This window comes from Crocodylus siamensis, chromosome 3 (genome assembly GCF_052110815.1).
Source record: "Crocodylus siamensis isolate JL-2025a chromosome 3, ASM5211081v1, whole genome shotgun sequence".
Taxonomy (NCBI): Eukaryota; Metazoa; Chordata; order Crocodylia; family Crocodylidae; genus Crocodylus; species Crocodylus siamensis.
Window position 1 is genome coordinate 1,473,619 of NC_143397.1, and position 16,965 is coordinate 1,490,583.

The 16,965-nt window shown below is 64.6% G+C and overlaps 1 protein-coding gene across 7 annotated transcripts in view; it reads right to left on the reverse strand.

Annotated features, from left to right (window-relative positions):
- RUSC2 (RUN and SH3 domain containing 2) overlaps positions 1-13,900 on the reverse strand; it is a 37,414-nt gene extending 23,514 nt beyond the window's left edge. For 3 of the 7 annotated variants that reach the window (XM_090037497.1, XM_090037498.1, XM_090037491.1), the window contains exon 1: positions 12,610-12,747. The gene's annotated coding sequence lies outside the window, so the exon portion shown is untranslated. Of the gene's footprint in view, positions 1-4,642; positions 4,783-5,171; positions 5,459-12,609; positions 12,748-13,588 lie in introns of those variants that run through there. The other 4 variants (XM_090037493.1, XM_090037492.1, XM_090037494.1 and 1 more) reach the window with 4 other exon arrangements.
- Positions 13,901-16,965: the final 3,065 nt, after the last annotated feature.

Sequence of the window (16,965 nt, forward strand, 5' to 3'; positions counted from 1 at the left end):
TGACAATGTCTTCCATATTTCACTGTCAGTCATTTTATTAACTCATTTTAATATTCACTCATGCCCCTGAGTTCGTATGACCACCCCTGAGTTCAGGGTTTTTAGCTACAGCTCAAAACAGGCCTGTGAAATGGAAAAAGAGACCTGACCAGGAATCGCTGACAGACAGCACAACGGCAGAAGAAAAGATTAGTCTGAATAGCAGAAAATCAAGGCCATGGAAAAGGAGAGAGTCGTTAACACCTGCATAGGGAGAGAGATTAGCAGGAATCACAGGGATGACAATGAGCCATGAAGTCAAAGGAGGCCCTCAGCACCGCCTGAATAGAAATGCCACTGCCCCTCCTGGGGAGATGGTTTTAAATTTTGGATAGAGCAGGTACTAAAGGGGCACGACTGCAGCAGTGCACCCCCGCAGATCTGGCCCTGAGCGGGGGGACGCTCTGCTGATGGCGTACACGAGTCTGCCTTCTTCATCCGTGGGCCGTGGCACTTATGCAAGCAGGCAAATGTGGAGGAAGCCCGCGGGACTGTCCCCACCCCTGAGCACCAGAGAAATGCAAGCCAGCGGCGCCAGGGACAGCCACACCGACAAGGCCAAGGGACGGGGCACGCATACACTAGGCAAGGCCCTGGAAGATATTCTCAGAGAAGACATCCTACCCTGGCCCGGGGGGTGATAATCACCCAGTACCTGACAGGCCCGTCCAACCTGAGCTCAGGACCTCACTTCTTCCATTCCTGGCGAAGGTTGGGAACCTGCACCCAGGACCCACCTCCCCCGCGGCCCCAGCGTTTTGTGCAATCCAGACGGGAAAGAGAGGACAGCGTTGCAATGGGCAAGAGCAGCTCGTGCAGCAGCTCTGGACCGGGTTTTTCCAGAAGCAGGTGCCACGAATGCGGGAGGGGCAGAGACTTCCTACCAGGCTCCACCCCGTCGCCTTCAAAGCCTCGCTCGCTGCGGAGCTGAGGTCTTCATGCAAACTTATAACCCCTGCCCTGGTGCAGCTGGATCTGGCATACCCGGTACGTCCCACGTGTGCTAGCAGGAGAGGCGGGCACAGGTCCCTGTGCAACGGGGGGGGATGATCCTCCAGCCCGCGGGGTCCAGGCTGCGCAGTCGGGTCTAATGCACACCTGGGCCTGGGGGCACATCACAACGGGGAGCCGGTCACTCACGGCTGCAGATAGCAAGGTCGTGGGGCAGTCCCCAGGGAAAATTACGGACTCAGAGATGGGGAAGTCACATCACCAATCACCTTGCTCCAGGATCACAAGTGATGCATGGCCCCGATCCCAGCCAGGGCGGGCCGCAGCACGGCAGACTCTACTCCCCACCCAGCCCAAGCTTTTTCATGTGGCTAGATGCTGCAGTTCACCAGGATTAACCAGTAGATCCTCTCCCCCACCCACAGCCTCTCGGCCGCACTAGCCTCCCGCGTGCTCTGCCCCGGGCTGGCACCCCTGGCTGCGGGGTGCGAGGCCCCTGGCACGTTGCTATTACTTGCCGTGGAGCCGACTAGAGCAGGGATGGGTTGCAGTGAGGGCACAGCGGGACTCAGGACACCTGGGTCCCCTCCCGGCTGTCACAGACTCCCCACGTGGCCTTGGGCAACTCACTCGATCGCTGTTAACCCTGCAGCCATCCCTGCTCCACAATGAAGAGCAGCCGACTGTCCTCAGCAGCAGAAGCTGATTTCCCCAAAGGGTAACACCGCGTATTGCTGTCTTTACCCCTCCACCGTTGCACGTGGGCACTGCTCTGGTTGAGACGATGAGGAGAAGGCATGTGAGGGCATGACCAGGTAATAAAGATGCCTCAAGGACCAGTGCAAGGAAAGCATGGAAGAAAGACTCCTCCAATGGGTGTCATTAATGCTGCATGACCTCCACGCCCAGGAGTCATTAAAACTGCGTGACCAGGTTTGCACACACATGAAGAGGAAATGAAGTGCTGGTGATGAAAAGACATAGCGGGGGGCGGGGGGGAGGTAGCAGATGGATGCCATGTCAGTCAGGCAGAGGGCACGGCGCATTTGCACCTTCCAAACTAAATCACTCAGAGATGGATAGCACGAGCTTTTGTGAGCAGAGGGTTTCTTGCATCAGATGCTGTAGAGACAAATCACTCGGGGATCGATGGATAGCAAGGGGAAAACAAGTGCTGATTTGACGAGAGCCGCAGCCAGGGAGGGAATACCATCCATGAAAGGACCGTGCACAGGCTGCTAGCAAACCCAGCCGAAATAGCAGCAGGGAGCCAGGGGAGCCCGGCAGAGGACCGCAGCCGACCAGTACGAGAGGCGAGACTGGGCCTCGGAGGCAGCAGAAGCACGGTGCAGGAGCCGTCAGACTGGATCCAAGAGGGAGGGCACTCCCCGGGGACGGGAAGTGACAGAGGCAGCAACGCAGCCCCCGAAACAATGCAAGAGACTGCGAAGAAATGCAAAGGGAGATGCAGGATCTGCCTGGGTTGACATCGTCTCGGGGAAGGGGGATCTCGCTCGGGGAGCGCGGACAGCCTGCTGGATCAGACTCGGATCAGCACCGGCCTCCGCGAGCTCGACACAGAAAGAAATTATAATACCCAGGAGCAAGGTCATCACAGGAGACGACCTCCCCAGGTACCAGCAGGGCCCAGCTCTTCCCAGCCAGACACGGCGCCGAGAAGGGATGCCCTGGCCGGCGGCGAGAGCGTCGCGGAAGACATGGTCATAGAGACCAAGCTCGGATCGGCTGAGCACGCGCGGGTTCGGGTTGAATTCAAGGGCGGGAGGAACAAGGAGGCTTGCAACCAAGCACTCGAGGTTAGAAGGGAACTAGTTGGCCAAGTCAACCAGACGAAGGAGTTCACAGGTGACCTCTTGGAGAGGCTTGGGATATACACCGCGTGTGCCAAGGCCGTCTGGAAGCAAGGAGCAGGGAAGGGCTCCAGGCCCGACTGGAGCAACAATCGCTGCCAAAAGGTTATTAGGAACAAGCGGAGAGCCGACGGGGAATGGAGAAGCAGAGAAAGCGTCATCTGGGAGGTCAGAGAGTGCAGGGATAAAAGGGAGACGGGCAAAACCCCAAGCGGTGCGGATCTAGCCTCTGACAAAGCCGGGTGCTGCCTACGAAAGCTCGCGCTTCTCTGAACCAGTTAGCCTCCAAGGTGCCGCCCTGCCCTGCCCTGCCTTCTGCCCAAGCTGGACCCTGCTAAGGAAATAAACAACAAATAATTAAGTTCTCCAGCCGTGTAATTACAAGAGAACGAGCAGTGGAGGCACAAAGTCAGGCTTTAGTAGGGGTGGGTCGGAGATCAAAGCTAGTCTAGGTGTGGTCTAAAGCGTGCAATGAAAACGTGGCCTCGACTCGTGGGCGCCGTCCGTGGGGCAGGGGCCGGCCGGCCCGCAGAAGTGGGGGAGCAGCATGGAGAACAGGGCTGGGCGGCACCGGGCGAGGCTTGTGAACCCAGCTGCGGGCAGCCAGCTCGGTCGGAGGTAAGTCCAGAGAGGCCCGACACGAACGTGGAGTCCCCGCACCTCCCAGCCCACGCACACGTGGCTGCACGCGTGCGGACGGGACGAGGAGCAGGTTTGCACAAGAACGGCGCAGGGAAGAGGACGGGCTGCGTCACCGGGAGACCCGGCAGCTTGGCAGGAGGCGTCCACTTCATCCCCCATTTCCCTTCTGGGAACTGCCCTGGCGCGCCAAGGAGGTGGCAACTGCAGGACCCCCTCGGACAGCGTGCAGAGGCCTGGGGGGACAGGGAAGGGGGAGGCGGTACAGGCCTGATGGCCCCACGAAGCGCCTTCCTCCTCCTCCCCTACAATCCATGGGGCGGGGGCTTGGTCTTGCACCCCCCACCCCTTGTCACCACAGCGGGATGCATGTGCAGGCTCCGGTTCCCTCGTAGCCGTCCCGGCCCCCACGCAAGCATCATCCCTCGGGGAGCACGGAAAAGCCGGAGCAGCCTCCAGGTGCCCTCCTGCAGGGCCTGGGCAGGGACCTCGGGGCTAAATCCTCTGCAGCTTCTGCCGCAGCTCGTCTCCCCGCTGCAAACATCCCGGGGGCCGGGCCGGCGTCTGGGGGCTCTCCCGGTGCCTCCCGGCAGGTCTCGCCGACTACGAGGGACCCCAGTGCCGCCCCGGTTCAGGCTGGGGGGAGCACCTCCTACGTGGGCGCACGCTCCCCCGGCCTGAACCAGAAGGGCGCCGGGGCGCTTTGCTCCCCAGCCTGGAGACCTGGGAGGGAGGGGAGCCGAGCCAAAATGGATCCTCTGGCCTGCAAGGACCGGCCCAGCCCAGGTCACCCCGACAAATATCCCCCTGCCCCTGCCGGGCACCTGCTCCGCAGCCCCTCGCCCGGCGGTGCCGAGCCGGAGCAGGAGCAGGACCCGGGCCCTCGCTGCCGCGCCCCTGGCACCCGCAGGTGAACAGCCAGCGGCTCCCTCGAGGCACAGCATCCTCCTCCCAGCCCCCCTCTCCCTCCTGCCAAACAGCAGAGCTTTCTTCCCTTTGTCTCCCCTTGCCATGGGGGAAAGCAGCCGCCCCTGTCCCTCTCTTGCAGCAAAGGGTGCGGGGGGGATGGGAAAAGGGGGCGGGAAGGATTTCAACACAAGCCTGGCCCCGACCCCCGGCCCTGCCCCTGGGAACCAGCCTACCTCACCTCTCCTGGGGAGCAGGGATGCCCGCAGCCAGCTCAGACACACCCTGGGCAGCACAAAGGATCCCCGCCTGCTCGCACGGCGCTGCCGCCTTGCACGCCAGCGACTGCACGCCGCGTGCACCAGAGCCCCCCAAGTCCCCCCACCCCCCAGCAGCAGCAGACAGGCAGCGGCCCCCTCTCCCCGCCCCGACTCCTTTGTTTCTGGGCTTTTCGTGGCAGCGCTGCCTGGCAGTCGGATCCCAGCTGAGCTGCAGCCCCCCCCACCCGAAACCAGAGGCTGTCATGGCAGACAATGGAGGGCAGTGTGCTTGCCCCCGCGCCAGGCCTCTGCAGAGCCGCCCCCCAGCCCGGGGGGCTGGCCCCGAGCAACGCCAGCGCTGACAGCGATGGCAGGCTCCCCGGGAGGGTACAGCAAGCCTGGACCGGGGGGGATGTAGCACACAGCTGGCATCACCCCGGCAAACGGCCCCGTGCCCCCCGGACCCGGCTGCCCCATGCACCCCACAGGCCCGTCCCCACCTCACCTTCCCTGGCGCCTCCCGGGACCCCAAAGACAGCGGGTTTCTCCCCGTCCCTGGTCCTCCCTGCCTGTGCTAGGGCTGCATCCCTGGCAATGCAGAGGGGCTGCGCAGAGCAGGCGGCCCTGCTGCGGCGGTGGCTGCGGTGACGTTGTGCCGCGCGAGACAGCCCGCCTGCCCGCAGCCCCACGCTCCGCTCGGCCCCCGGGGACCGGTGGGAGGGGAAGGGGCAGCGAGGGCCGGCGTCGGGTCCGGGGTTTCACCCTCCAGACGATGCCCCGCTCCACGTCCCCCAGCCAGGCCAGGCCGGGCCAGGCCAGGCCAACCCACGGGGCAGGACCAAGGGGAGAGGCGGGGAAAGCTCCCGAAGGAGCCCCCCTTCGCACTGCCACCAGGCCGTGCACCCCAAATCACTGCAGCCACCCCGCAACCCCGCCGGCATGCATCCAGCTCTGGGGTGCTGCAGCGGAGGAAGGTGATGCATCGCCCCGGCACCTGCAGAGCAAGGGGTAGAAGGGGGGTGGTCTGCACCAGCTGAGATGCAGCCACCAGGACAGCATCAGAGCCCCGGCGATGCCCTCCCCTTGCCCCACAGCCCCCCGGCATTCACGGGGCCAGCCCAACCCGCCGGCGCGGCGCGGCGCAGAACAAGCAGCGTTCGTTTCCCAGGAGACCTGTTCCCAGGGCCGAGCCCAGTGGAAACTGCCAGCGCCCTGCCTGCCCCCGGGGCCCTGCCAGCCCCAGTCCCCACTTTAACCCGTTCACACCTACGCTCGCATCGAAACGTGGGGCTGGCGGGGAGCTGCGGGGGTCACGTCTAGTCCAAGCCCTGCTTGAGGCAGGATCAGCCCTGTGCAAACCCGCCCGGACACATCCAGCGCCTCATCTCCTCGTGTAGCTGCCACGAACCAGGACACGGCCCCAGGCATCGCCCCCGACCCTGCCGCAGCGAAAGCCGGGGGGCCGCGGCCACCAACGTCCTGCTGCTGCAAAGGGGGTTCACGGATGCTCCAGGGACCCCAGGCAGAGGAGGGCAACCCCCCCCCCCGCCCCCCCCAGTTCAAACCAATACGACTAGGGGGAAAATCCCTTCCTGCCCCAATGCAACATGTCTGACCCTAAGTGCAGGGAGAAACCCTCCGGCCAGGGCCCTGCGGGGCCGGTGCCAGCAGGAGCACTGGCCCAGCCCAGCCCCATCCCCAGCGCCTCTACGGGAGGCTTCAAGCATAGAAGAAACGTGGGGGGGAACCAGCCAAGCACAGCTGGGCACATCTGGCTGCCGGGGGCTCCCCCGGGGCCCTGAGCACGCGGGGAGCAGCCCAGTGACGGGCAGCTCCGTCTCCCAGGCTGGCGGCCACGTGACGGGGCTGGCAGGGCTGACCCTCTCGCGCCGGCCTCGGCCCAGTCCCCAGGGCCCGGGGAGATGAGTCAGCAGCGCTGTGTTTTGGAGCAGGCCGGCACGGCCCTCTGCTCCATCCCTTGCAGCAGGGCCCCCCAGGCCTTGCCAGACTCCCCCCTGACCCCCGAGTCTGCGAGCCGTGGTGCCAGTTCAGAGCCAAACTGGAGCAAATAGCATCTTTTCTCCCCATGTGCCGGGGGGGGCAGTGCCCCCATTCACACAGATGCAGGCACCAGACGAGACAGCTCCAGAAACGGAGGTTTGTGAAAAGGCAGCCTCTCCCCTCGATGCCTTTGGAGCGACGGGTCTCTGCTCAGTCTGGCCAGCATCAGGGCCAGGAAAAGCAAAGCCCTGGGAGTGCAGACTCCACGCGGGGCTAGCAGGTCCATCCCCTGCTCGGGCCGTAGGAGCGCTGGGAAGCTGTCCCAGCTCTCGCGTCGGCTCCCCAAACAGGCTCTGGAGCTGGGACCCCCTGGTTATACCACTGCCCTTCTCTGCACGGGCTCAGGACGCACCAGGCTTGCACAGGAGACCCCGACAATGGCATCGCCGTCTCCTGCAGCATGAAACCCCGTGCCAGGTCCCTGCAGGCCGGGGCAATGCCACTGCCGTCACCAGGGCAAACCAGCACATCCAAACCTTTCTCGGGACTCTCCAGGCCAGGGGACGTCGTGCCCAGGAGCACCGCGCTCTGTCCCCCACCGAGGGAGGCTGGTGCCCGCACATGGCAGGGCTGAGGCCTACCATGAAGTAGCTCGTTCAACAGCCTGCCTGGGGCAGGACTCGAACGCAGGCCCTTGACACACAGGTGCACATGCAGAGAAGTGGGGCTGGCAGGGAGCTGCGGAGGTCACATCTGGTCCAACCCCTGCCTGAGGCAGGATCCAAACCAGCCCAGATGAACCCACTGGTCAACCTCTTAGCAAAACTACGCTGAGCCCTGACAGCCCCAGGCATCACGCCCGACCCTGCCCCCAGGAAAGCAGGGGGCTGCGGCCACCAACATCCTGCTGCGGCAAAGGGGGTTCACGGATGCTGCAGACAACGAGAGGAGGCTGTGCCCCCTGCTACAGAGGAAACTAACCCGCACCCCCAATCCCAAGCCACGTGGCCGTTCTCAAAAGTGGAGTTGGACCCCTGGGAGGGGCAGTAGCAGCAATGAGGCGGCATCCAAATTGCAAGATCAGAGAGCAATTTATCAGACAAACTCCATCTCCACCCATGACACCGGCCAAGAAAACACCGAATGGCGCAGTGGCCTGAGGCTAACCAACGCAGCAGCTGCTGCCTGAGTTTGCGGAGAGCCTGAAACCAACCTCATGTACCTAAAACAGGGGCAAAGCGAGCCGTGAATGGTGGCAGTCCACGTGCCACGCACCGCTCTACCCAGCAGAGCAAGGATGAAAGGCGACACGGAGCTGCACACCCTCGTTCAGCGACGCTCAGCCTTTTCCGACCCGAGGCACCCTCGGACTACGGCAGCTCTTTGTTCTCACTCGCAGCCCGACTACAGGAAACTACTAGAGTGATTCTCGCTGCAAACCGCTCGGCGAGCCCCAGCAAGGGAGAGCAGTTTTACACCCCTGCATTCCTGCCTGCCATCTCTGGGTTTATCTGGCAAAGCCCAACCGTGCTCGCGTGGCGAGACACCCCGCAGCACCCCTGCAAGGACCTCACGGCACCCTGGTTGCTGGGAGTCCCTGCTGTGCTCGGTCACCCCTGTGGCAGGACCCAGGAATCGGGGAGGGGGTTTCGTCTTGGCAGATGGCACCCGCAGTGCCTTGGACACGTGCAGCCCTGATGGCACCGGGCGGGGGCCTGCCTGCGGTGCCCGGGACGTGCACCGAAGTGACATCCCCTCCCGCTGCAGTGCGCGGCTGCTGGCATCGCGTGCGAACCGCGGGTCGCGAAGACTGAGGTGGATGAGAGGTGACAAGGCAAGCGAGAGAACAGCCCAGGGATGAGGAGATGCCCTTGCTTGACCCAGTGCATGCCCCAGCCCAGGGGATCGCAAGTGGGGGACCCCGCCGACCCTTTCTAGACTCCGCGAGAGGGTTATACCCGGCACTGGGCTCGTGGAAAGCAAAGAGCGTTATGGTGGCTGGCCGATGCAGGAGGCTCCCCCAGTGGGACACGGTCTGCTTGATTTACCGCTCGGCACGCGTGCAACGCTGCTCCAGCCTCCGCCCAGACGCAGCTACACGGAGGTGCTGGGTGAAGCAGCCTCTGCAGAGCTTGTACATTTAGCGATGCCTGCAAAGCACTTAGGGAGTAGCGGGGAGCCACAGGGGGGTAGAAATTAACTGGGAAGAGTGATGCTCAACCTACACGCCCCTCCCGACACCATTAGCTGCCGCGCAACGAGGGCCAGAATGAGCTGAACTTCTTTCTACCTCTCTCAACAGTTCTGGGTGCTGGCTGCAGCCCAGGCTGGGGATGGGGACTGGGCTCTGCCAATGCTCCTGCTGTGATCAAAGCTGGAGGGTCCTGGCTAGAGGGTCTTACCCTTGCACTCAGGCTCAGCCCGACGCTGCGTGCGTGTGTCCGCTGAATCACAGACAACGAGGGAGGCCTAGTCCGACCCCCTGCTCCAAGCAGGACCAGCCCCGACTGCATCAGCCCAGCCAGGTCCTAAAAACTGCCAAGGATGGAAAGTCCACCACCGCTCTGGGGACCCTGGTCCGCTATTTTACTACCCCCCTCATGAGAATTTTTTTCTTAATATCCAACCTCGACTTCCCTTGCTGCAGCTGGAGCCCATTGCTCCTTGTCCTGTCGTCTGCCCCCGCTGAGACCAGCCCAGCTCCGTCCTCTTTGCAGCCCCCCGGCAGGGAGGTGAAGGCTGCTATTCAATCCCCCTCGGTCTTCTCTTCTGCAGACTCAATCAGCCCATTTCCCCCAGCCTCTCCTCACCAGTCCTGTCCCCCAGCCCCCAACCATTTTCCTTGCTCTCCACTGGACTCTCTCCAACATGCCCACACCCTTTCTGCAGTGGGGGCCACAGCTGGACGCCGGACTCCAGATGTGGCCTCACCAGTGCCGGATAGAGGGGAAGAATCGCTGGATCCGCTGACGACGCTCCTGCCGATGCAGCCCAGGATGCCGGTCGCCTTCTTGGCACCAAGGGCGCACTGCTGGCTCCTGTCCACCTTCTTGCCCCGTCACCCCCTCGGGGACACACTCCAGGCTCACCTCCGCAGGGGGAAACCCACCTAGCGCCAGCTCTGCCAACGTAAGCACAGAGGTGGTTCAGTGAAGCCGGACAGCAGGTCGGGCAGGGCAGGGCAGCACCTCAGTGCCAGTCTGGTCTCTAATTGAAGGGTTACAATCTAATTTCAGAGCTGACGTGCGCATTCCCGTGCATCTCCTATTGCTCCACTGCGTGGGCGTGAGCGCAACGCGCACGAGAACGAGGGATTAGTATCACCCGTCTGAGCGCCTTACCGCGTGGGCAGGTGCAGCACAAGCTCGTTGTAGGCGCCCAGACGAGAACAAGGTGACAAGCAAAGCAGCGACACGGGCTGAGGAAGGGCGGGCGAGTCCCGGCTGCAGCAGGGTAGCCGGCCTCGAGGGCCGGGGAGAAGCAGCGAACGGGACGGAGCAGGACGCCGGGAAAGCTGCTGACGCGGCCCCAGACGCAGCCTCGCCGATCGCATGGGCTGTGGATGTACGAAACTGCGGGCGGATGGACAACCCGTTGCAACACCGCCTTCAAAGCGAAGGAGTCTGGGGCTCCTCGTTAGACCAGAAGACTGCACCGTCCTTTCCTGACCCCAGTGCAGCATCGGTCAGACCCCGAGCGCGGCGGCAAGACCCTGCAGCCAGGGCCCTGCGGGTCGGTGCCAGCAGGAGCGCTGGCCCAGCCCAGCCCCAGCCCCAGCCCGGGCTGCAGCTGCACCCGAGGCCTTCGAGGGAAGATCAGGGATTAGGGGGATCACACACAGAACATGAGTCAACATCACGCTGCTGCAAACGGAGCCGGTGCCAGGCCAGGAGGGACAAGCTGGCGTCACACAGAAGGCATGTGGGCAAATCCGTGCACAGCCCCCGCCGGCCAGGCCTTGGCTGCTTGACACTGCCCCATTTTGGGCACCAAGACCTGGGTGAACATGAGGGCATCCAGCGAGCAAACAGCAGCAACAAGCCTGGCACCGGGGCAAAACGTAGGGCAGGGTGGCACCTCGGAGACTAACCGATTCAGAAAGGCAGGAGCCTTCACAAGCAACAACCTGTTTCATCCCATGCTAACTTCATCAGAGGCTCAGTTTGCCCATAAAAGCTCCTGCTTCTTTGAAAGATGCCTCCAAGGTGCTGCCCCGGGAGACGGAGAGGAGACATGACAGCGGTGTTCGGATCCAGGAAAGGCTGTTGCGGGGAGGCGGGTAACCCAAGACCTGCGCCCCCACGCCTGCTTTGTCATCTGCCGCTGCAAGCAATCACTTGCCGTGCCCTTCGCGGCTTGCCTCCAGCCCACGGGAGATCCTAGGCCCATCGTCCCGGCACGACCAGCAGGCCTGGCCCCACGCGTGCCCAGGCGGAGCAGAGCTCTGGACGGAGCTGCCCGGCCACGACTGCAGCGGTGCAGAGCCTGCCCAAAAGCTTGCAAAAGTATTTTTTTCCAACTCTTCGAGTTGGTTTAATAAAAGGTATCAGATTTACCCAAAGAATCGTGTCCTCCTGGGGAGCGACCGCCCTGCATTCGCTCCGTGCTGGCTCCCGGCCAAGGAGCTCACCCCCCGAAACCCCCAAACAGCGCTCTGCTCTCGCACGCCTTTCCACGGCCGAGCGCTCTTATAACCGCTGCCTCTCCGGCGGGCCGCCAACGAGGTCTCGGCCGGATCCGCCGGCAGGTAAGCCTCCAGCAGGCTCCACCGCTCGGGGAGGTGCTGAGCAGCACGGAGCCAGCGCTGGAGCACCCCGCCGGGCAGGGCCAGCATCCTCCGTGGCCACGCTGTTGCCGGTGGGGTGCACGGATGCACGCACACACAGGAGGTGGGAGACGGGGAGGGCCCCGACTTCCCGTCCCCCGGAGCTCGCACCAGCAGCATCGGCCCCTCGTCCAGACGGGTGCGCAGAGCCCCACCACGAGCAGCCACGAGCCTGCCAGCTCCCAGAGCCCTCTCCACGGCGCGGCCAGCATCGTCACCTCTCGCAGCGGTTTTCCACACCACCGGAGCCCCCGACCCCCCCGGCAGCAAGGCCAGGGACCAGCCCAGACGCAGGCCGAGGCTGCAGGGGGGATGCTCTCCGTGGCCACGAATCACCCACGGGGTGCACAACGGGAGAGAGCTCGCCCCCAGGCCCGCGGCCCACGTTGGCCTTCCGAGCTGGGCCGAGCACGCTCGAGCTCTCCGCAGCGGGCGTGCCCCCCTCCCCGTGGCCCCAGCAGGAGCTGGACCCCAAGAGGTGTTAACCCTTCGCTTCCTGGCGCACGCGTCTAGACGCCCGACGGGACCATCCAAAGTCACGGCGGTTACACGGGAGTTGGGCGGCGGAGAGCGACGAGACCCAGTCGGGGCACAGGCTCCTGCAGCCGCTGCCCGGGGAGTCCCACCGCGCGCTGCGGGTCTGCCAGCCCGGGGACCCTCGCTCAGCCCCGGCGGGAAAGCCCAGGCCGATCTAGACAGGACCTCTAGTCCCATCCCCCCACGCGCAGCTCGGCCGGCCTCGGCCTCGGCCACGGCTCCGGGCTATTTTTAACCGCGACCACATAACGGGGCTGACAAATCCTGGGCAGGGCCACCCCCGAAATAGCGCCCGGGGCGCAGACCGCGCAGCTGCCGACCCCAGAGCCGGCCTGGCCGCCGGGCAGCGATGCCCACCCGGCTCCCGGGGCTGGGAGAGGGGCGCTGAGGAAGGGGGTCTGCGTGTGGGGCCCTTCCCCCCCCCAGCCAGGGGGAAAGCCTCCCTGTCCCCCGGCTGGAAGGGGCCCGGCGTCCTTCCCCACCCCGGGGGCTGGACAGGGCCAGGCCCCTCCCTGCCCACTGCAGCACCCCGACACGGGCCCTTCTGCGGGGCGGGGGCAGGGGCAGGGGCAGCTCCTACCTGCCCGGCGCGAGGCCGCGGCCCGGGCCTGGCTGCTGCGAGCGGCGGGCGAGGAGGAGGGCGACGAGGACGAGGCGGCGGCTCGAGTTGCAGCCGGCAAGGAGCTGCCTCCGCCCCGGCGGCCGGGGGAGGCGGGAGCCCGGAGCCCGGCCCGGGGGGGGGCTGCGGACGGCCAGCAGTGCCCTGCCTCGGTCCTGGGGACCCTCGTCCCCACCCGGGGCCAGCTCCCGGCCGTGGACCCAGCCCCTCCGAGTCACCCAGCCGAGGTGCAGAGCCCCCGCTATGTGCCTCAGTTTTACCCATTTGTGAAACGGGCACATCACCCGCCAGGTGCCCCCGAGGGACCCATAGATTTCCCCTCTACCTTCCTCAAGTTTTCCCCAACTGTGAAATGGGCATGTAGCCAGCCAGATGCTCCAAGGACCCGCACAGGTCCCTGCTACCTGCCTCGGCTTTTCCTGCCTGTAAAATGGGCATCTCACCAGCAAGGTGCCCCCAAGGACCGATGGATTCCCTCCTACATTCAGTAGTTTTCCCTGCCTGTGAAATGGGCATATCACCAGCCAGATGCTCCAAGGCCCCCACAGGTCCCTGCTATATGCCTCAGTTTTTCCCACCTGTAAAATGGGGAAATAACCAGCCAGGTGCTCCAAGGGACCCACAGATTCCCTGCTACACGCCTCAGTTTTCCCTGCCTGTGAAACAGGCATATCACCAACCGGGTGTCCCAAGAGACCCGCAGATCCTCTGCTACGTGCTTCAGTTTTCCCCACCTGCAAAAGGGGTGCATCACCAGCCAGATGCTCCAAGCGGCCCACAGATTCCCCACCACATGCCTCGGTGTCCCCGCCTGTGAAATGGGGATATAACCAGCAGTGCCGGGGCAGGGGGCGCTGCCGGGATAAAGGCATTCGCACAGCCCCTGGCTCCAAGGAAGCGGCTTCACCGTGGATCCCGGGGCCCCTCCCCTGCCACTTACCCCCGCGCGGACGCTCTCAGGGGCCACTCCTCGCCCCGGTCCCGACGGGGCCGCGACAACATCCCCGGGGCACCGCGGCAGCTCTGCCCTGACACGAGCCGGCAGGAATGCAGAGGGAGGCGCCCACGGCCAGAGCCACCCAAACACGGGAAGGGAAGGGAAGGGAAGGGAAGGGCAGGGCGCTGCTGGAACGCCAGCAATGCACAACCCCAGCCAGGCCGCGCGGCCTGTCCTGCCTGCCGGGCGGACCAGCCGGCTGCGAGGCCCTGGGCCCGGGCGAGCTCGCCCGCCCGCCCTCGGAGCCGCCGGCCTGGACGCAGGAATGCGCCCAAAAAGGGGAGCTCAGCCCCAACATTTGTCTGGTTTAAAAACAGCTCCAGGCTCTGCAAGAGGCTGCTCGCGGCAACCCCGCCGGGGCCTCCCAGGCGCAGGGTGGAGGCACCCGTCCCCTGCCTGAGCTCCCCACGGGAGGCAGGGCTGGCGGCTGCGCGCACGGCGCTGCACGAACCCGGGCAGGGGAGAGAGCCCCGAAGCTGCTGTCTCGAGGCCGGTTCAGCTCGCCGCACCGTGGGGCCCAGCAGCCCGAACTGCCACCCCAAATCCTGCTCTCACCCCACCAAGGCGACCGTTTCACTCCAGGGGCAGGCCCCAGGGCTTGGGCAAAGGACCCTGCTTGCTCCCCCCTCCCTGGCGAGGCCCTACAAGTCTCTCACTCTCCAAGCCCGCGTGAGAAGGGACGTGCACCAAAACCCGACCGGGGGATCCCGGGCCAGGCGCTGGGGAGGAGGACAGGGCTGCAGAAAGCCCTCGGCCCAGCCGGCTCCCAGCCCCCGCACGTGCACAAGAGCAAGGGGGACACGCTGACCCCAGGGCCAGAGACTAGCCACGGACCACGCCGGACAACCGGACCTGCATCCTCCAGTGCTTTAGATGAGCTCGCCCTTAAACCCAAGGCTCCAGAGGGGCTCGGTTCATTGGGGAAGGGGGGACTTCGAGGTGGGGGGCAGCTCTGCCCTGCCCCCAGCCAATGGAAGGGAAACCTGCAGCCGGCATAGGGCCAGGAAGAAATTGCCCCCCTTCTCTCTGCTGTTTTGCAAGTCAGGATTGTTTTTATGCCCCCCCTCCAGAGGCGCTGGGTGCTGCAGCCCAAGCTGGGGATGGGGCTGGGGCTGGGGCTGGGGCTGGGCTGTGCCAATGCTCCTGCCGGCACCAACCCCCCAGGGTCCTGGCTGGAGGGTCTCGCCCCTGCGCTCAGGGTCAGACAGATACTCACTGGGGGCAGGAAGGGACTTTCACCCCTGCTCAGATTGGGGGGGGGGGGTTGCTTTCCCCGGCAGCGGTGGCACGGCCTCTGCCGGGGGTGTCTCGAGCCTCTATTAACAGCCGTTCACCGCAGCGGATGCTGGACGCTGCAGCCCCCCCGCTTTCCCTGGGGCAGGGTCGGGTGATGTCTGGTGCTGCAGCAGCTTTGCCTGCGCAGTTTTGCTTGTAGTTTAGACACTGGGTTTGTATGGGATGGTTTGGACAGGGCTGACCCTGCTCCAGGAAGGGGAGATCCCTTCCAGCCCTACTTCTCTACGCTTCCCTGAAACCAAGGGGCCTAAATCCCTCTTGCAGCCCCACCGCCTCTCCCCCTCTCCACAGGGTTTTGGAGTTTGCTCGAGGGGAGGCCGGCACAGCACCATGGCTGCAAGCGCCGAGCCCAGCAACTCAGCAGCCCAGAGGTGCCGACTATCGCTTTGAATCATTGCCACGTGGGTATGGCTCAGCTGCACAGTCAGGGCCACAAGCCGCTGACGTGACGAAGCCACGGAAAGGGCCAGCGCAACGCCGGGATGCATCACTGGCCACGAGAGACAAGTATCCCCAGAGTCCCCGGACCCGCAGCCCTGGTTCCCCACGTGCGCAGGGTTAGGGGGGAGCCACCTGCCAAGGCCAGCCTAGGAGAGCTGGGCTTGGGGAGGCTGCCAAAGCGAGCTGAGCCAGGACAGGATCGCTGGCTTTAAATACAGCAGCCGAACTGGGAATAAACGAGGCTGCAAAGGAGCGACAGGCCCCTGCCGGGGGAGGTGGGAGAGCAGAGGGCCACAAGCTCTGGGTGCATCCAAGAGGGACGATCAGTCCTCCGAGGGTCCAGCTCTTCCTCCAGTGCTGCAGGGCCCTGAATAACTCAAGTCGCAACACATGCAGGTGCCAACACGGGCGACGGGCACGTTCAAAATACATTATGCAGCCGCCGATCGATAACGAACCCGAGTTCCTCGAAACCGCGGCCCTGGCAAAGCCTGCACCTGCCCGGCAGCTCCCGTTTCCTCTGCTGTCTGTCACGGGGCCGAAGCCGTGCTCCGCAACACCCGACCCGCACCACCGAGGCAGCCGCGCAGCAGGGCAGGGTCACACGCTCAGCAGACGTCGGAGCAGAGCGGCTCCGTGGCTCGCTTCAGGCACAGGAAAACCCCGCCGGGGTCATAGGCAGCCGGGGGTCCAGATCCGGGTCTCAGGGGTTTCCGCACCTGGGTCAGATGAGACAGCCGGCAAACAACTCTCCCGGACCCCAGGGACAACCGCTCCTCACAACCCGGCTGGACACCCCACGCAGCCCGGGTGCGAGAGCCTCACGGCCTGGAGAAACCAGGGCTGCTAACACCTGCCACCCAGGACGGCTGCGGGGTGCTCCACATGGGGACACGGAGCCCTGCAGCCCCCAGCAGGCATGCAGCAGCCCCTGGGGCCACCGTCCCCCCCAACCCTCAGCTCCCCTGGGCTGTCCTGGACACGCGCTGGGCCCCGCTGATGCAGGGGATCCCAGCCGAGAGCAAACTGTGTCCAGGCCTGTGGGGGGGCAAGGGCCCCAGTGCAGCACCCTGGAGCGGCAGGGCAGTGCAACGCGGCTAAAAATGCAGCGGCAATACAGTGGGCAGTGCGATAGGCAATGAGGCAGCAAATGCCATGGCAGCGTGGTCTAGTGGGCAGTGCAACAGGCAATGCAGTGGTAACAAGGTGCATTGAGCAAACCCATAATAAGCAAACCTGGGCTCCCCTGCAACCCACTGCTTACTGGGGGCAGGGCCTGGCTGCAAGCCCTGCCCATCATCCAACATTTGCAATTCCTGGCCCCACCCCCATAGCCACATATAGGCTGTGAGTGGCCCTACCCACTTCCAAGGCCACGCCCCCTCTGCTCCAATTTCCCATGCTTCGCTCCCTGCCCTTCTCTATCGCCCCAGGGCCTTCCCCAGTGCCCCCTGTCCCTGAGGCGGCTGGGGGAAGAAAGATTCAGCTCTGGTGCCAGGACCTGGACCGCAGTTCCCACCTGTGGCTGCTGGGGTTCAGCGCGGGAGGCCACCCCACAGGCATGGCCGCACAGTGGCATGACC